Source organism: Papio anubis, chromosome 17 (assembly GCF_008728515.1).
Source record: "Papio anubis isolate 15944 chromosome 17, Panubis1.0, whole genome shotgun sequence".
Lineage (NCBI taxonomy): Eukaryota > Metazoa > Chordata > Mammalia > Primates > Cercopithecidae > Papio > Papio anubis.
In genome coordinates, this window is record NC_044992.1 from 5,697,177 (window position 1) to 5,718,077 (window position 20,901).

The 20,901-nt window shown below is 43.8% G+C and overlaps 1 long non-coding RNA gene across 2 annotated transcripts; it reads left to right on the forward strand.

Annotated features, from left to right (window-relative positions):
- The first annotated feature begins 1,583 nt into the window (after positions 1-1,583).
- On the forward strand, positions 1,584-4,634 carry LOC103878617. Of its 2 annotated transcripts, XR_638853.4 has the most exons (3): positions 1,584-2,121; positions 3,386-3,708; positions 4,267-4,634. It is a non-coding gene; the product is annotated as an uncharacterized LOC103878617 (long non-coding RNA). The 2 variants fall into 2 exon arrangements; XR_004179326.1 differs by having other exon boundaries at positions 3,386-4,634.
- Positions 4,635-20,901: the final 16,267 nt, after the last annotated feature.

The following is a 20,901-nucleotide window of genomic DNA, read 5'->3' on the forward strand; positions in this document are numbered from 1 at the left end:
CGGCCTGACACCCCGAGGCCCCCATAGCTTAGCTTCAACCTCCCCTTCCTGCCACTTCTCCTGTCCCTGTCACCCCGTCCCATCACTGCCACCAGCAAGACGACTACATTTTTTAAAATTGTATTTTATTTTGTTTTTCTATGTTTAATTATTTTTATTATACTTTAAGTTCTAGGGTACATGACTTGGAAGACTACATTTTAAGTTTTCTTCATGCCTCTTTGATTTCACACGTGCTGTTGCTGCTGCCTGGAGTGCCTTTTCCGTCTCTTTCATTTGTCTATCTGACTCCTTTGCCTTCAAAACCCAGTTCAAACACCAAAGTCTTGAGGAAATGCCAGGTGAAATCAGTCTGCACCTCCACTGGGCTCCCCTGGTCCCTGCACCCCCCCCCCCAAGCCCAGCACTGCCCACTGTTCTCAGCACAGGACCTGGCATGGACAGCATATGGATGCCAGTTGGCTGCATGTGGGGACACACAGGGAGAGCCAGAACTCTCCTAAACAGGGCTGGTGGATTCATCTTAACTGTGGTATAGGGGGAAGAATGCAGTTTTGGAGATGCTTGCATCAGTTCAATTGCTGGTGCTGTCACTCTCTGGAGTGTGCACCAAGGCAAGTCACTTAACTGTACTGTAAAATGCAATGTAAAATGGTAATTATTAAGCTTACCTTGCAAGGTCACTGTGAGGAATAGATAGAATTATGTGATGTCTAGCACACACTGAATGGTAGGCATTCAATAAATAGTAGTTACAGGGGCCACCTATCATTCTGTTTGTCTGCCCGTCTGTCCATCCATCCATCTATCCATCCATCCATCTATCCATCCATCTTATCCATCTTATCATCCATTCCATCTCATCCATCTATCCATCCATCTATCCATTCATCCATCCATCCATCCATCTATCCATCCATCCATCCATCCACCCATCCATCCATCCTGCCTATCCATCCATCCATCCATCCATCCATCTGGCTTCCATCCATCCATCCATCTATCCATTCACCCATCCACCCGCCCATCCGGTTTCCATTTGTTCATCTATCTATCTATCTGTTTATTCGAGCCCATTCATCTTATCTATCTGTTTATTCTATCTATCTATCTATCTTATCTATCTTATCTATTTATCTATCTATCTATCTTATCCATTCGCTCTATCTATTTTATCTTATCTATCTATCTTATATCTTATCTATCTATCTATCTTATCTATTTTATCTATCTATCTATCTATCTCAACCAAGTTCATTTCCATTCATTCTATCTATCTATCTATATCTATTCATCTATCCATCTCGCCTCGCCTCCATTCATCTTATTCATTCACCCATCTTATCTACCTGCCTCGCCTATCCATCCATCCATCCATCCATCCATCCATCCATCCATCCATCCACCCAATACTTATTGAGTGTTTTCCACGTGCTGGGCATAGTGCTAGGCTGGAGATGTGGTAATGAGTATTCAGGACAAGCTAGGTCTCGCCCTCCTGCTCTGATATTTGAAGTGGCCATAGTTTCTTTCTCGCCTCTCCCAGTGCCACCTGACCTGGTGCTGCTGAGCCAGTGCAATGAACCTCTGACCTGGCTCAGGCCACCCAGAGAAGGAGCATCGTTTCCCTCTGTATCTGCCCGCCTGGTGCATGTGGGCCTGGACTGCCCTGAGGTGGGACTCAGAGATGGGAAAGAGGCTCAAGATGGTGCTCGGCAGGGCCTGAGCCACTTGGAGCCATTTCTGCAGCAGCCTTCATGGTCCTGCCACACTGGCCGCCACTTACCTGGCCATACCCCAACTCTTCCTCCAGCTCCTCACTCCTATCCAGCCAATCTACTCACTCTTCCACCTGCCCTCCGATAAGGCTGTTGTGAGGACAAAATGAATTGATGTAGGTAAAGTTCTAGAACCTTCCTGGCATGCAGTGAGCACTGCAGAAGCATTCACGTCCACTATTCTATCATCAGATGCTCAAGGCGACTCATGCAGGGGCATCAATGCTCTCAGTTCACAGTCGTGGAAACAGGCTGAGAGACAGAATGAGGGTTGCCCAAGGACAAAATCTGGGAAGAGGCGAGAGAGACTGGAAGCCAATTTGGACTGCAGTGAAGGGCTGAGGTCAGGCTCTTTCAATAATAACATGTGATTACTGCCCTGAGCTGTTTACACCTCCCTCTAGTTCAGCCGCATAGCAAGAGTGGGGAGGTGAGAGGTGGGAAAGGGAGCTGAAGACAATGGTGCTACCCTTCTGTGGGTGTTTGATGCAGCTACAGCACCCCCAACCAACACACACACACAACAGACACAACACACACTCCTCATAAATCGTCCCTGGAAAGGTTTCCCCGCAGATGCATGGATATGAGTCAGAAGTCAGCCATCAGCTGGGCGCAGTGACTCAGGCCTGTAATCCCAGCACTTTGGGAGGTCAAGGCAAGTGAATCATCAGGTCAGAAATTCCAGACCAGCCTGACCAACATGGCGAAACCTCATCTGTACTAAAAATACAAAAATTAGCCAGGTGTGGTGGCACATGCCTATAATCCCAGCTACTCAGGAGGCTGAGGCAGGAGAATCGCTTGAACCCAGGAGGCGGAGGTTGCAGGGAGCTGAGATCACGCTACTGTACTCCAGCCTAGGTGACAAAGTGAGACTCTGTCTGAAAAGAAAAAGGTCAGCCATCAATCACAGCTGTGCCCAGGTAGCTCCTTGGTGAGGTGCCTTTTGGAAACACCTCCCAGCGCCCCAGGTAGTTCCCACTCCCAGGTCCCTCCATCTCAGACACCAAGCTGGAGGATTTACAAACGTCTCATGCCCCAGGAGCTCAGAGTTAGGTGTTATTCCATCCATGTCCCAGACAAATGTCCTGTGACTCAGAGATGGGGCTTACTCAGGGACAATGAGGGGGCGAGTGACCCAGCCAGGATAAGAAACAAGTATCCTGAGCCCTTGTCTAGGACTTTCCCCAGCTTTCTTGTGCCAAGTCCTCAATGTCTCAGTTGCCTTGGGAGCTCCCAATGTTCCTGGTCCCTGAGTACAAAAGAATGTGCAAGACAGGGCATCCCCCATTCTTCCACTTGGCTGTCTCCTCCATCCCAGCCCTGGGGGGTCATTCTATCCCCCACCACATATCCCCTCACTCGGATCCAAGGACCCTCTGTGGGCTTTCCTGATGCATCTCCCAGCACCTCACAAACACCCCCAGCCTGGCTGCCTTTTATGGCGCTGAATTGGGCCAAGACCTCCCTTTTCACATGAGTTTTATTCCCTTTCAAAGGTGACTTAGTGACACTGTTCAGTGCGGACCCACCTCAAGCTTCGGTTGTTTGTGATTTAATGAGGAGCCTTTTAATTATAACATCTGTTGTTTTAATTACCAAAGGAATTATAATGAGGCTCCCAGAGGAAGCTGCTGCCAGAGCAGAAGCTGGAGAAGAATTCTCAGCATCAGAGGGCCCACTGGGTCCCTGGCACGGTGGCTGCCACTGAGCGTGACCTGTCATGGAGAGCACTTCATCTTCATTTTAATTAAGCTTCGGGGGTGAGACAGGCGGCCTCCGGATTCAAGGGAGCTGAGCGCCCGGATCCTGGAAGAGGCTCCTGCTTTAGGAAACCTTGGATTTTGTGGATGGAGAGAAGGCAAAAAGACAAACCCACCATTTTGCTGATGCTGATAGAGGCACACATTGGCCATTCAATAAGCAGGTGGGGACAAGAGCCTGGGCCTCCCTACTGTCCACCTGTGTGACCTTAGCATGATCAGCAGAGGTCAGCAGATTTTAGTTTTCTCACATAGAAAATGAAAGTGATGGCCGAGTGCAATGGCTCATGCCTGTAATCCCAACACTTTGGGAGGCCAAGGCAGGAGGATGACTTGAGGTCAGGAGTTTGAGACAAGCCTGGGCAACATAGTGAGATCCCATTGAAAATGATGCCATCTCTTTCTCTCTCAATGAAATGATTCATCCCTGATGTTAGACCCTGTGTTTAGAGTTTGCAAGCCATATTCACATCCATCAGATAGAAAGAACTGTGCATCTTATAAGATGAATTTCACACAGACAGAGGGTCCATGTTGGAGGTGAGGATACCAACCTCACCTGGTGGTAGTGAGGCCAAGTTCATAATGGTGGAGAGAGTGATTATGTTTCTGAGATAGCAATCATGCCCATTATCTCAGCTCTTTACCCCTTCTGTATCCATGCCCTTTGAAGTTCCTCTCCCTAAAGAGCATGAGTCTTTTCTCTCACTGAATTCGGACAGGTCTTGCAACTTGCTGCATTTAAAAGAACGCAGGAGAAATGATGATAAGCCTGTTCCAGACCTAGGTCTTGGCAGATCTTACTTGCTTCTGCTTCCTCTCTGCTCCTCCACCACAACCCTGAGAACTTGCCCGGGCTTGCCTGCAGAGAATGAGATTCACATGAAGGAGAGCCAATGCCATTCTAGATGGGCCAACAGCCCACCAGCTGCCAGACACATGAATGAGCCCAGCCTAGATCAGCAGAGTGGCCGGGCCTCCTGCAGCTGACCCCAAACACACGTGCAACAAATGCAATGCTTGTAGGTTACAGAGGATGTGTAGTAATTTTATGCAGCATTATATGGTAATAAATAATAGATCTACTCCTCCAAGTTGTGAAGCAATTGAGTAATAGAGACAAGAAACAGGTAACAAAACAGTTTTTGTTTTGTTTTGATTTTCCTAGTAAGACTTGGTTGGAAAATGCTACTTGAAACTTCTGAACAAAACCTGGATTTCTACCCAAATTGAGTATAGCCACCCATGACTGCCCAGGTGAGATTATCATACACAGGGGAGAAGAAAAACACCTGCAGCCATAGTCAGGCTGGTCAAAAAGAGAGAATGATCCAGAGAAACCCAGCCACTCATGCTCAATCCTTTAACAGAACCTCACGCCAGACAAGACACTTCTCCCCTAGGGAGGAGTGAGCAGGGGGGTGGAGACAAGGGCAAAAACGATGTGTCCACACTTCCAGGAGGGCTGAAATTCCTATTTTCATGTTTAATGGGCCATGGCAGAAATTTAGGGCAAGAAAGAAAATGGCTCCTGCTAGACAAGTGCTGATGGAGGTGGTGCTGATGGAGGTGGTGGTGATGGAGGTGGTGCTGATGGAGGTGGTGGTGATGGAGGTGGTGCTGATGGAGGTGGTGGTGAGGGAGGTGGTGCTGATGGAGGTGGTGCTGATGGAGGTGGTGGTGAGGGAGGTGGTGGTAATGGAGGTGCGTCTAATCAGTAAATAAAATATCAGTAAATTAAATATCGTCTCGTCTAATCGAAAATAAATATAAAATAAAAATAAATACTAATCCCGATAAATAAATGTCAGTAAATACTAAAGAAAATGCGTCTCTCAGTAAAATGTAATAAATAAATGCAATGAAAATGTAAATAAAAGAAATGGAAATACTAATCAGTAAATGCATGTCGAAAATGCGTCTGTCAGTAAATTACTGTCAGTAAATAAAAATATAAGTAAAATGCAATAGAAAGTAAGTAAATAAAAGAAAATGAAATACTAATCGATAAATGCAATCCAGAAAAGTAAATAGAAAATAAAGAAAATAAAGTAAATAATAAATGAAGTAAATGAAAGAAGAGAAATGAAATACTAATCCCGAAAGTAAATAAAACAAAAGAAAAGTAAATGGTAATGGAGGTGGTGCTGATGGAGGTGGTGCTGATGGAGGAGGTGGTGGTGATGGAGGTGAGGTGGTGGGGAAGGTGGGTGCTGATGGAGGTGGTGGTGGAGTGGAGGTGGTGGTGGGGAAGGTGGTTGCTGATGGAGGTGGGTGGTGGGGGAGGTGGTGGTGGTGGGAGGGTGGTGGTGAGGGAGGGTGGTGGTGGTGGGTGGTGGTGGGGGAGGTGGTGGTGGGGGAGGTGGTGGTGATGGAGGTGGTGGTGGTGATGGGAGGTGGTGGTGGAGGTGTGGTGGTGATGGGAGGTGGTGCTGAGTGGAGGTGGGTGGTAATCAATCGTCACAATGGAAATCGTCCTAATCAATCTCATCATCAAAGGAAAATCGCATCCTAATAATCGAAATCATCGTCACGAGAAAATCGTCTAATCGAAATCGTCACAAAGAAAATCGTCATCATCGAAAATCATCGTAAAATCTCGTCTATCCAATCATCATCATCGTCTAATCGAAAATAAATAAATAAAAAGAAAAATCGTAAATAAAATCATCTATCAGAAATCGTCAAGAAATCAAATAAAATATCAATCGTCTAATCAATCGTCACAATCGAAAATCATCATCAAAAAATAAATAGTAAAAGAAAATCTCATCGTCATCAAAATCATCATCATCAGCAATCATCGAAAATCATCATCAAAATCGTCACAATCGAAATCGTAAATATCGAAAAATCGTAAATAATCGAAAAATCATCATCATCAAATCGTCGTAAAGAAAATCGTCCTAATCGAAAAATCATCATCCGAAAAATCATCATATCAATCTCATCATCATCAATCATCATCATCGAAATCTGCGTCCTAATCAATCATCATCATCAATCATCATCAAAGCGTCATCGTAATCGAAAATCTCATCATCCGTCATCATCCGGCATAAATAAAATAATCGAAATCATCTCGTAATCAATCATCATCAAAATCATCTAATCAATCATCTCATCATCAATCATCATCATCATCATCCATCATCATCATCCAATCATCATCAAAATCATATCCCGAAATAAATAAATAAAGAAAAATAAAATGTAAAATATCGAAATCGTCCTAATCGAAGAAATCGTCTGAAAATAAATAAAATAAATAAAGAGAAATAAATAAATATCGAAAAATAATAAATAAAGAAGAAATGTAAATGAAAATAAAAAAGAAATAAATATAAATAAAGAAAATCGTCTGTCGAAAATATTAAATGTCGTCGTCTAATCGAAGAGTAAAATAAGTAATCTGAAAGTAAAATAAATAAATAAATTAATATGAAGGAAATGATGCACTAAAGAGTAAATTAAATATCGATAGTAAAAATGAAAAGTAAAGTAAAATATCGAAGTCATTACAATAAAGTAAAGTAATCGAAGAAGTCGTCACTAATCGAAGAAGTAGTAAATAAAGAAATTAAGTAAATGTCGAAAAGTAAATGCGTAATCGTCGTAAAACAAAATAAAGTAAAATATCGAAAGTAAATGCGTAAAAAAGAAATAAAATAAAATATCGAAAATCGTCCCTAATGAAATAAATAAATAAAAAGAGAAAAATATAAATAAAATGCGTCATCACGAAAAATGTCGTAAAGAAAAATGCATAAATCCTAATCGAAAATCATCGTAAAAATAAAATAAATGTCAGAAAATCGTCTAATGAAAATAAGTAATAAAGGAAAATCATCATCTCGAAGAAATAAATGCGTAAAATCGTAAAAATATCCGAAAATCGTCCTAATCCCAGTAAATAAATGTCGAAAAGTAAATAAATAAAATGCGTCATCGAAAAGTAAAATGAAAATAAAATAAAATCTAATCCAGTCATCCCTATCGAAAAGAAATAAATAAATAATCGAAAAGAAATGAAATAAATAAAGAAAAATGTCGTAATCGAAAATGAAATAAATAAAATCGTCACTAATCGTCGTAAATGATAAAAATCGTCACAATCGGTAAAGTAAATAATCGAAATCTAAATAAAGAAAATAAAATAAATAATCTCGTCGTCATGTCCGAAAATCTCATCGTAAAAATGCGTCTATCGAAAATCATCGTCGAAAGAAATCTCGTCTATCCGAAAATAAATAAATGTCCAGTAAAATATGAAAATATCGAAGAAATAAATCTGTCGAAAAGTAAGTAAATGTCGTAAATTTTAATCACGATAAATAAAAATAAAAGTAAAGTAAATGTCGAAAATAAATACTACTAAAAGAAAGTAAGTAAATATTGTCGTCACAATCTGAAAGTAAGTAAAATAAAAGAAGGAAGTAAATAAAAAGTAATCAAAATAAATACTAATCGAAAATAAATAAATAAAGAAAATGTAAAATAATAATAAGGAGGTGTTGGTGATGATGATGGTGGCAAAGATGCTTCCTATCCACAGGCTACATCCTCTGGTGTCTTTACAGGCTGGCCAGTCCCATGCAGATGCTTGGCTGAGCAGTGGGGCTTTTTTCCCATTACAATCTTCTTGGAGTTGCCCAATCACACTAGCATCCATGCACCTCTGCCTTGGATCATGCCTGGGATATTTTCCCCCATCTTGCCCATCTAGAAAACTGCCACTCATCCATCAAGCCTCGGTTCAAATGCCACTTTTTTGGTGGAGTCATCCTAGGTTCTACTTGACAGACTCAGGTTCTGTATCTCCAATGCTCCTGCTCCCCTTCCTGCATCCCCCAGTTAGAACACACATTACACTGCCTGCATTCTGGTTTACCTGCTTCCCCACAGGACTCTTGAGGGCTAAGAATGTATCTTACCCATCAATAGATAATTTGTGCCCAGCATTGAACCTGGATCATAGTTAGTGTCTCATACATGTTTGTTAAATATACACATCAGCTCCTATCTGATCAAGCATAGAGGGAGACAGAGGTAAAGGAAAGGGGTAAGTACCAAAGAGGTTCCAGGTGTAAATGTGGAGGCCAGCAGAGTCTGGAATACGTACTAAAGGACTGGATCAGTGGCTACAGCAACACTGACTCATCAACCAGCTTCTATATTTTTCCACGAATTAGCTTTTTAAAAATGTTATTTTAACAGAAGGAAGCAGGCAGGTCTCACTCGACAGGGTATTGACTTTCTGCAGCACATTTTATTAAGACTCATCAGGACTGCAGGTCTCTGCATCCTCTGAGGGTGCCTGTGTGTTCGGGAGGCAGAGTGATAGGGAAATTAAATGCAGCAGCTGCATCCTTTGGAGCTTTTTTAAGCAGGCAAGGCCAGCCAACTCCACAGCATACAGGCTGGAGAATACCAGATATGCTCCCTTCCTAGCCTTCTACCCAAGCAGAGAAAGATATTTTCTAATTAGCCAAGTTAGATAAATATTCTTCTACCATGCTCTTGTTTGGAGAATAGGTGGATGCTAAGAAACATGGCTGTAGAGTGACTTTGTGTAGAGTTACTCTTCTGCTTTTAGTGGTTTCCAATATTTAAACACACACACACACACACACACACACCCCACACACGGCTGTGATGCCACACAGCTGGGGAAATTGAAATAGAGGGAATGAAAATAATTTTAAAAGTGGAGACTTAGGTGGTGGTAAGATCCATCACATACTGTGTGGCCAGGACCCCCAGGGAGTTTCCTTCCGTGGGTATCTTCCCCTCTCCATAGTGGACTCTCAGGTACATTTTCCTTTCAGTGGGCTGTGCCCCATTTCATACAGCAAGTCCCAACTCAAACGAGCCTTTGATGACTCCTTGGGATACCTGGAGTAACGTCTGCCTTTGGGGGTGGCGTTTATGACCCTTCACAGTCTCACTTGAACCTGTCTTTCCTTTTGTCTTCTCACGTTCCTCTTCGACCGCACACATCCTGCGCCAGTCTACTGCTGAAGCCAATAGTCGTCATCATTGTCACCCCCATCCCTTGCATTTATTGAGTGCTGACTCTCCAGTGGTCCCAGAACAGGAGCCTTACGTTCCTTAGCTTATTTCGTCTTCATAATTCCATGAAGCCGGCACTGGGATGACCCTCAGCTTGATGATGAGGACATTTGGGCTCAGACCAGTTAAGGGACTTGCCCAAAGCTACACAAGTAATAAGTGGCCAACGGTCCCCATCCTGACCTCTTTGCCTTGGCAAATGCTGTTTCTCCCGCTTAGTGGCTTCCTCTCTCCACCTTCTTCAACTGACAGTCTCCTGTGTTGGAGCCCTGGTAACCATTTCTTTCTGATTTCTGACCTCACCTTCTCCGATCAAACTCCCCCAGCACCATGAGCCATTTCCAAACAAATGCCACGTGGTCGAATCCCTTTTCTCAATTGAGTAAATGGGATTTGACCACGTGGCATTTGCTCTGATATGATTCTGAATGGAGCAATTGTAAAAGGAGTCTTGACAGAATGAAAGGCTGCTGTTCTCCAGAGTTGTAATTCTGCTCTGCCAGTCAACACATCTCTGTTGGGGGCCTGTGCTGTCCCAGGCTCTGTGCCGTGACCTGTGGGAGTCTAAATGGAATCAAAGCAGCACCCTCCAGGGTTTCAGACAGATTGGCACATGGTGTTCAGCGCACTCATTTATGGTAAAACATCTCTAGTCTATCTGTGGACATTTTCTTTTTCTTTTGAATATTGTTCATGTATGCCTTCTCTCTCTTTTTCTGAACTACTGTTACCAAAATTGGTAAAACATTGGCCTTTCCAAGCAACCACATTTAGTTTTGCTGATGTCTTTATTTTATGTGGCTGTTCTATTATTTGTTTTATTGTTTATTCATTTCTATCATTACCTTCATTATTCCCTTCTTTCTAGTTTCTCTGAATCTTTTTCTAGATTCTTGAGTTGATTGCTTGGATTGTGGGTTACATACAGCTGTTCTAATTTCCTAATAAATGCATTCAACACTATAAATTACTCCTCTAAGAACCAGTGAAACTGCCTCAGACAAGCTGAGATATGTAATGTCTTTATTACTTTCAATTTGAAATACTTGTTAATTTCTGTTATGATTTTCTTTTTTAACCCCTGGATAATTTAGATGTGTGTTTTTAATTTTCAAACATACACTTAGAACATCTCTTTGTTGTTAATTACTAATTTTATTGCATACTGGAGAGAGAAACTATAAGTAATGAAGATTCTTTGGAATTTATTGATACTTCTCTTGTGGTCTGTGCATAGCCCATTTTTCAATGTGTATCCTCTCTTTGTCAAGTTTAAATTTACATTTGTGCAGACATAATTATACATTATTTTTAATCCATCAGCTTCTGGAAAAGATTTGCTAAAAATTGCCCACTACATTTGTTTATTTGTCAACTCTTCTCTCTAATTATTTCAGTTTTTGCTTTGTATATTTCAAGGTTAGTATTGATGGATTCATACAATGCAATGCCTGTCCCTAATACTTTTACTACTTTCCATCTTAAGTTCAGTTTTGTCTGATGTTAATACAGTCATGCACCACATAATGACATTTTGGTCAATGGTGGACCAAGTATATGATGGTGTTCCCATAAGATTATAATGAAGCTGAAACATTCCTATTGCCTAGTGAAGTCATAGCCATCATCACATCAGCATAGACAATGCATTACTCATATGTTTTTGGTGATGCTGGTGTAAACCAATCTACTGTGCTGCCAGTTATATAAAAGTATAGCACACACACAATTACGTACAGCATATAATACTTGATAACGATAATAAAAGACTGCATTACTGGTTTATATACTTACTATATTGTATTTTTCATCGTTATTTTAGAATGTACTTTTGCTGCTTATAAAAAATAGTTCACTGTAAAACAGTCTTAGGCAGGTCCCTCAGGAGGTTTTCCAGAAGAAGGCGTTGTTATCATAGGAGATGACAGCTCTATGCGTGTTATTACCCCCGAAGACCTTCCAGTGGGACAAGATGTGGAGGTGGAAGACAGTGATATTGATGACCCTGACCCTGTGGAGGCCTAGGCTAGTGTGCGTGTTTGTGTCTTTGTTTTTAACAACAACAAAAATATTTAAAAAGGAAAAAAGGAAAAAGAAAAAGAAAGAAAATTTAAATAGAAAAGATCTTACAGCATAAGAATACAAAGAAAATATTTTTAAAGTTGTACAATGATATATATATTTAATGCTAAGTGTTATTACAAAAGAGCCAGAAACTAAAAATTAAAGTTTTTCGTTATTTTTATTTTATTTTATTTTAGAGACAGAGTTTCACTCTTGTTGCCCAGGATGGAGCTGAGTGGTGTGATCTCAGCTCACCGCAACCTCCGCCTCCAGGTTCAAGGGATTCTCCTGCCTCAGCCTCCCGCGTAGCTGGGATTACAGGTGCGCGCCACCACACCTGGCTAATTTTTGTATTTTTAGTAGAGATGGGGTTTCACCACGTTGGCCAGGCTGGTATCAAAGTCCTGACCTCAGGTGATCCGCCCGCCTCACCCTCCCAAAGTCCTGGGAGTACATGCGTGAGCCACCGTGCCCGTTCTTAAAAATTAAAGCTTATAAAGTAAAAATGTTGCAATGAGCTATGGTTAATTCATTATTGAAGAAAAATATTTTAAAATAAATTTGAGTGTAGTTTAAGTGTGGGACTTTCCCATTCATGCCCACCACTCACACACTGACTCCCCCAGAGCAAGTTCCAGTCCTGAAACCTCCTGCACTGATAGTAAGTGCTGTTCTCTCAGACTGAGGACATTCTCATCACTAGTCGTGGTAATATTCTCAGTTCACAAATTCAGCTGTGCAAAAATATAAAACTTAATTTTTCTATAATTCAACCTAATTTCTGTTTCAAGTTTCCCATTCAGTTGGTATAGCAATTTATTTCCTGTATAGAAGTGTCATTTTTTTTTTTGGGGGACGGAATCTCGCTCTGTTGCCCAGGCTACAATGCAGTGGCACGATCTCGGCTCACTGCCAACTCCGCCTCCCGGGTTCACGCCATTCTCCTACCTCAGCCTCCCGAGTAGCTGGGACTACAGGCGCCCGCCACCACGCCTAGCTAATTTTTTGTATTTTTAGTAGAGACGGGGTTTCACCGTGCTAGCCAGGATGATCTCGATCTCCTGACCTCGTGATCCGCCCACCTCGGCCTCCCAAAGTGCTGGGATTACAGGCATGAGCCACCGCGCCCTGCCAGAAGTGTCATTTTTAAATAATCTTTTATGTCATACTTTTACTGTCTCTTTTCTATGTTTAGATACACAACACTTACTATTGTGTTACAATTGCTGACGGTATTCAGCACGCTACCACGCTGTCCAGGTTTGTAGCCTAGGGTTAATAGGCTCTATGCTATAGCCTTGGTATGTAATAGGCTATACTATCCAGGTTTCTGTAAAGTTCACGCTATGACGTTCACACAAAGAAACTGCTTAATGGCACATTTCTCAGAGTGTATCCCAGGTTTTAAGTGATGCCTGACTACATTTCTTTTGCAGGTCTGTTATTGCTATTCATCTCTTTATTTGTAATATTTTCGTGTCACTTAGTTTTAGCTCTTTTGCTTTTAAATAGCTCATGAGCTGCTCTTATGTAAATCGTTACACAGATGCCCTTAAATAGCAACCATTTTTCAAAAAAATCAAACTTAAGAATCCCTTTTAATTGGTAACTTTAATAAGTTTGCATTATTGTAATAGACAATGTATTTATATTTATTTCTGCTGTTTTATTTTGTTTTCCTAACTTTCTATTTTTTCTTTATTTTCCTTTCCTTGTTTTTCATGGGGTTGATGAAGTTTTTTGTTGTTGTTATTGCAGATATGATATTTTTCCTGTGCTGGACTTAAAATTACATTTTCTGTAACTTTACTAGCAAACACACATTTTTTAAGCAACTCCCAGCAAAAATCTGTAAATACATCCCTCTGGTTGACTGAGACGAAACCTTAGCATAGTTTTACTTCCTCTAACCACCCACCCATTTTTCCCCCACCCCACCTTGGTAACATCACCTAGAATTTTTATTTTAAATTGTTGACCACATCCCTTCCACTGTATCAGCCCTCCTGAACATGGAGATACAGCCATGAAGACAGACAGGGAGGCAATGACAGATTTCTTAACTCATTCAGGCAGCTATAACCAAATACCATAAACTGAATTTTATTTCTCATGATTCTGAAGCCTGGGAAGTTCAAGATCAAGGCAACAGCAGATTCAGTGTGTGGTGAGGGCCTGCTTCTGGGACAATAGATGGTGCCTTTTCAATAGATGATGCCTTTTCACTGTGTCCTCACTGGATGGTGAGGGCCTCCTTCCTGGTCTCACTATGTCCTCACATGTCCTCTATGTCCTCACATGGTAGGAGGTGCAAGGGATCTCCCTGCAGCCTTCTTTATCAGGGCACTAATTCCATTCATGAGGGCTCCACTCTCCTGACCTAATCACCTCCCAAAGGCCCCACCTCCTCATACTATCATCTTGGGGGTGGGGATTTCAACATATGAACACAAATATTCAGACCCTAGCAACTGAAAATAAGTTTCTATCCCAGCTGAATGGGACGCTTGAGACAGAAATTAGGCCGAATTATAGAAAAATAAAGTCTAATTTGTTTTGCTCAGCTGAGTTTATGAATTGAGAATATTACCACAATTAGTGACAAGCCTGTCCCCATTCTAAGATGAGAGCTCCCCTGGGGTGGAACTGTGGCTGTTTCCTCTCTGGACTCCCAGTGCACAGGCCATGGCACAGAGTGGACAAAAGGAAACATCTGGGAATGCTTTCTGGGTAGGAAAGAGGAAAGTGCCCCAGCAGCCGAGAGCTGGGCTGGCATGCTCAGCTAGGCCTTGGTGCTCTACTATTGAACATGGGCAATTTTGCAGGACATCAACACTGGACATGGAGACTCTGGGACTGCGATGCCTTAAGACCCAATCCAGACCCCTCATAATCGTGTTTGAACACAGACAACATGAAACTTACCCAGGGGTGCCTGAAAATCACCAAATATCTCCTAATCTGGGCTGCCATGAGGGACCGCTACGTCTTTAGCAATCACAGCCTTTGTCTCTCTCTATTCTCCTCACCATACAGAAAATAATTATTAGGTACCAAATACAGAATTACCTTCACCAGCATCCAATCCAGAGCAAAGCTCCACTCCCTTCAACTCTGTCCGCTGTCACCTAACACAAGCCCGGTTCCTGTAAGTCCTCTTCAACCCTCCCTTACTGGGATGCTTCATAGTTTCCTGTAGTGGATCTTCTCCCTTGTTTCAGCTTGTGTATTAAACCCAACGTTGTTAAGCTACCTGTGTGTTTCTAGTGGTCTCTGGTTGGCAGTCATGGGTCAGGTGGGATGTGACAGTAGTCTGACTGTAGTCTGAGAGTGGAAGTTTTCAAATGCTGGTTGAATTGAGTTGAATTCATGAAATGGGTCCTTAGAGCGCCCGGAAAATAGTGTTGTGAGCTTCATTTCTTTTTTTTTTTTTTTTTTTTGAGACGGAGTCTCGCTCTGTCGCCCAGGCTGGAGTGCAGTGGCTGGATCTCAGCTCACTGCAAGCTCCACCTCCCGGGTTCACGCCATTCTCCTGCCTCAGCCTCCCGAGTAGCTGGGACTACAGGCGCCCGCCACCTCGCCCGGCTAGTTTTTTGTAGTTTTAGTAGAGACGGGGTTTCACTGTGTTCACCAGATGGTCTCGATCTCCTGACCTCGTGATCCACCCGTCTCGGCCTCCCAAAGTGCTGGGATTACAGGCTTGAGCCACCGCGCCCGGCCTGTGAGCTTCATTTCTGACTGCGTCTCCTTTCGAGCCCAGACCTAGCCAGGTCTGCCTGTCAGATACTCCGAGCAGTTACAGGAAGGGCTCCTTTTATTGCAAGGAAGCCTCATATACTTTCCATTTCAGCCTAATAAAAGAAGCCTTCACCCAAGCAGGTCTAGTCTCAGCCATTCCTTCATCCTAAGAGATGAAAGGTTGAAGCTAGAGCTAGAAATATGTTCAGAGGAATCTGCTAGTGGCTTGGCTTGTATGCCCAAGGCATGGAGTGTGGTTACTATAAGGTTCTCAGACTGGGTCCTGGCTACTCACAGCCCTGGAGGAGGCTGATGGAGACCAAGCCAAGGATTCATGAGGAGTAGACAAGGACGGAACTGGTTTGGAACCAGATGACTCCCTCCCAGTGCAGATGGACTGGTCTCCAGCCAGCCCTGTGCCCACAGCCTCACCCAACTTCTTCACATACATTGTGACTCTTCTCTGAGCAGCGACATGGGTCCCAAGGCAATGGGAGCGAAGCTGCTAGCCATGGAGACTAGCCCTGGCACAGCTTCTTACTGTCAGAAACTGCCAAAGAGGTATTGAGCGTAATGTCTTCTCACCTAAGAGAAATTAACTTAACTGGCAAAAAAATATTGATCTGGGTTTTGGCAAATAAAGATCAGGCTGAAGGTACACTTCCAGAGTGCTCTCCAATTACACACACGCGCGCACACACACACACCCAGGGGTGTATACACAAACACATGTACACACTCAATCTCACTGAGACATCTACTCTGTCAGACTTGTGGAGATGCAATCGGAAACTGGCTTCTTCCCAGAAGAACTGAGATGTCACTGAGCCCAAACTTCCCTCCATTTTCGGTAAATTGCTTGATTTCTCCAGGGCCCCACAATGTGGTCTTTAGTCATGGAGACTGTGAGAACATCACACAGAGCCAGAAGGGAGTGACTCTCAAATTCACGCACCAGGTCTTGAGGGAGTGAAGGAAGATGAGTAGGACCTGCCATCCTTCCCTCCCAGCCTGGAACACCCAGTTCCTTCATAGACCTTGCTCAAATGTCACCTCCTCTATGAAGCCTTCCCTGACCTTTTCCAAGCAGATTTTATCGCATTTTCTTCTGGGTTCCAGCAGCAAATTTTAACGACCTCTTGTTGCAGGCATCTAGAGTTTTGCCTGCTGGATCTCTTAGGATTTGGTTCAGCTGCAAGTCACAGAGTCCCTCAAACAACCATGGCTTAAACAGAATAGAAGTGTAGTCATCCCTCCACATAAAAGCCCAGGGTTGGGAGGCAACTACACAATCTTCTGGAATCCAGGCTACTCTGGCCTTTTTCTTCAGTTCTCCCTGGGGCGTGGTTCTCGGGCTCTTAGCACAAGATGGTGGCTGGAACTTCAGCCATCAGAGCATATCCAATGCCACAGGATGCAGTGGGCAGGAATCAAAGAGGAGGTGACAAAGGATTCTGCTCCCTTTTAAGAAAAATTTTCAGAAACTGCCACGTGGCACTCTACTTCATTTACACTGGCCAGGACTTAGTGACACAGGCATGCCTACCTGCAAGGAATGCAGGGCAATGTAATGTTTGGTCATAGGCCCATCTAGAAAATTCAACTAGTGGCCAGGAGCAGTGGTGGCTCACGCCTGTAATCCCAGGACTCTGGGAGGCCGAGGCGGGTGGATCACCCGAGGTCAGGAGTTTGAGACGAGCCTGGCCAACATGGTGAAACCCCATCTCTACTAAAAATACAAAAATCAGCCGGGCGTGGTGGTGCGCACCTGTAATTCCACCTACGTGGGAGGCTGAGGCAGGAGAATCACTTGAACCTGGGAGGCGGGAGTTGCAGGGAGCTGAGATTGCGCCATTGCACTCCAGCCTGGGTGATGAGAGCGAAACTCAGTCTCAAACAAACAAACAAACAAACAAAAAACTCAATTAATATGGTAGAGTGTTGATACTGGAGCCAACGATGAGTCTTGACCGGTCCTTCCCAGCATCTCTCCTTGTCTTGTCCTAGTTACAGGATGCAGATCTCTATAGGGGGCTACTCCTTTTCCTATGGATATAGCTTTGGTGGTGCCATCAGACAAGAGACCCTGAAAAACCTAGGGGATGGTCCACATTAGACCAATCAGATTATCTCGCAGGGCCTTAAATTGCCAGCAAGTGATCCAAGATGGAAAATGACCGGGGTGACGTTGCTCCTGAAACTGGAGTCCTGAAGAAACCGTCCATCCTTTCCTGCTCACTGGATCCTTGGACAACTCACTTTCCTGAGCTTTCCAAAGCCTGGTGCTGCAGTGTATCGTTAATTCTATGAGTCACTCCACGTACTTCCAGTGAATTCCTCCTTTTCTTGCTTAAGTTACCCAAAGTTCATTTATGTTGCTTGCAACTCACAATCCCTGATTCTCCTCTGTTATGTCACTAATCATGTACCATTTACACACCTGTGTCTTTTTCATATAATTTTTTATTTGCATAGAATTGTGGTATGTATTTTGGGGGTATATGTGATGTTCTGATACCTGCATACAATGTATAATGATCAAAGCAGGATAATGGGATATTCATCACCTCAAATGTTCACACTTGTGTCTTTAACGAGATTAAACTCTCCAAAGTAGAGAGCACATTTGCTCATCTCTGTGCACCTGCCCCAAAGATCAACTCTCCCATTAGGGACTCTGTAAATGTTTGTAGATAAAATGAATGAGAGATTCTGTGTGATTCTAAGGACACGCTGTGTGAACTTGCAGAAGCCATCCAACTTCTTTGCCTCGCTGTCCCTAGTAAAATACCCATTAGTAAGTGTTATATAGTGAGGGTGAGGGGAATGGCTCGTGTATTCCTGACCTCTCACTTCATTCTCGGAACTCCCAGAACAGAAGGAGCAGAATGAGTTCCACTCGAGAGCAGAACCTGCTGTCAAAGTTATAACTAGCTGCCGGGTGTGGTGGTTCACGCCTGTAATCCCAGCATTTTGGGAGGCTCAGGTGGGCGGATCATGAGGTCAGGAGGTCGAGACCATCCTGGCCAACATAGTGAAACCCCGTCTGCACTAAAAATACAAAAATTAGTCTGGCGTAGTGGTACGCGCCTATAGTCCCAGCTACTCTTACAGCTGAGGCAGGAGAATCGCTTGAACCCAGGAGGCGGAGGTTGCAGTGAGCCGAGATCACACCACTGCATTCCAGCCTGGGTGACAAGAGCAAAACTCCGTTTAAAAAAAAAAAACGTTATAACTACCATTGATTTTATGATCATTGCCTTAGAAAGTTTTTCTAAAATTTACCTACTGATACGATGTCAGATTCGCACCCTCCCAATTTTTCAGTTTCTTTCTTTATCTCCCTCACTGAACTCAGATGCGTCAGATTTATCTCAAATGACTGATGGGTCAGATTTATCTCAAATGACTGATCACCGCCTGGTAGCCAGGAACCATGAGACCACTTTCTTTCTCAGCTCCTGTCCCAACTCATGGGACAACCATGCTAACACTATGTGATTCTCAGTCCCTGGTGTTAGCTAATTTGGAGCAAGAGGATGCCTAATCCATTGCACATCAATCAGATTCTCTCTCGCAAGAAATTGTAATAGCCCTTGAGAGATGCTGGTGTGAACCCCAGATGCTCTCAGGAAGAGAGAATGTGTAAATATGAGAGGGATCAAGCTTTTCTGTCTGGCAGCCACTGTGTCAAAAACATAAAGAAAGTCAATCTGCAGAGAAAGGGGACTGCAGAGGATGCACAGAGGGAAGCTGAAAGAGAAACCCCGTGGTCCCAGGGAGAGAAAACCAAGAGAAGCCCATCCTTTCTGACAGCAGTGGTACAAATGCCAAATCTGATCTCCTGAGGAGTGCAGTGGGATTTTTGCCTTTGAGTTAGTTCTGCAACACACCTGAATCCATGTACTAAATACTCCTTGATTTTCCTGAGCCACTCTGACATGGGGATATACAACCAAAAACCTAACAAAGACAGCTGCCCTAGGTCAGGCCTCATCTTCTCTCTAGAAGACTCTTGTTAGGCTTCCTCACTGACCTCCCTGCCTCCAGTTTGTCCTGGCGCCACCACCAATCCACCTTTCACATGGGTTTCCAGGCAGACCTCACCATGTTAGTGCCCCTGTGTGCAGAAAAGAGTTGGCATTACCATTTTTTTTTTTTGAGGCACAGTCTCGCTCTTGTTGCCCAGGCTGGAGTGCAGTGGCGCCATCTCGGCTCACTGAAACTTCTGCCTCCCGCATTCAAGTGATTCTCCTGCCTCAGCCTCCCGAGTAGCTGGGACTACAGGCGCACGCCGCCATACCTGGCTAGTTTTTTGTATTTTAGTAGAGATGTTGTTTCACCGTGTTGCCCGGGCTGGTCTCAAACTCCTGAGCTCAGGCAATCCGCTCACCTCAGTCTCCCAAAGTGCTAGGATTGCAGACGTGAGGCACTGGCCTTCTAAAAAAAGGCCTGTTGCAAGCTAGTCCTTGGCTGGTGTCTGGGAATGTAGATGAGAGAAGGGTCCCCATCCTAACCAATGTGAGCAGCTTACTCCGCCTAAAATGTTTGTGCAAACAGCGTGGTTTAAGCTAAACACCTGCTTTCCCTCTGGGAGTCTGGAAATTTAGTAAGCATTAGACCAAGGGTGTCTAGGTGACCATCCCCACAATAAAATCTCTGGGCACTGAGTCTCCAATGAAGAGAGACAGTATTTCACACTGTTGTCCCGACCTGTGGCTGAGGCAACTGTGCATGATTTGTGTGGCTTCTTTGGGAGAGGACCCTTGGAAGCTTGTGCCTGGTCTTCCCCAGACTTCATCCAGGAGCCTTTTCCCTTTGCTGGCCTTATTGTGTATAGTTTTGCTCTGATGAATCATCGCCATGAGTGTGACTGCATGCTGAGTCCCACGAGCACTCCTGGCCAATCATTGCACAAGGAGGTGGTCCTGGGGACTCCAGACACACCCTGCTCGAAACACAAGTATCTTTCCAGGATAAAGCCCACCTCTTTGTTTGACGCCAGGACCATTGTGAGCCGGCTCTAATTGACATCTCAGGCTCATCTCTCCTGTTCCCAACCTACCACCTTACGTTCCCATTACACCCCTGCCTCTATTACTCACCACTGTAGGCACCTGTGTTTCATTCACCAGGGCCCATCTCAGGAAGCCCTCCTGGAGGATCCCTTCTATCAGAACCCAGCTGGTCCTGCCTCATGCTCTATTCCACTTCCTAGCACAGAGCCTGGAGTCCTAGAAGTTTCACCACACCCATGTCCCCAATCGGGGTGATTCCTGGAAATCAGGGGCACAGCCCATCTATGGCTTGCATCTCCAGGGACACCACAGGCTCCAGCACACAGTAGGTGCTCAATAGAGGTATTGCAAGCTTTAGCCTCCCTATACAGATGTCTCTCTCCTCTGAAATCAGGAAATTAACACTCCTGAGACCTGAGACATGTGGCCTTGTACACCTATGATCCTTTTTATAGAGATACTTGA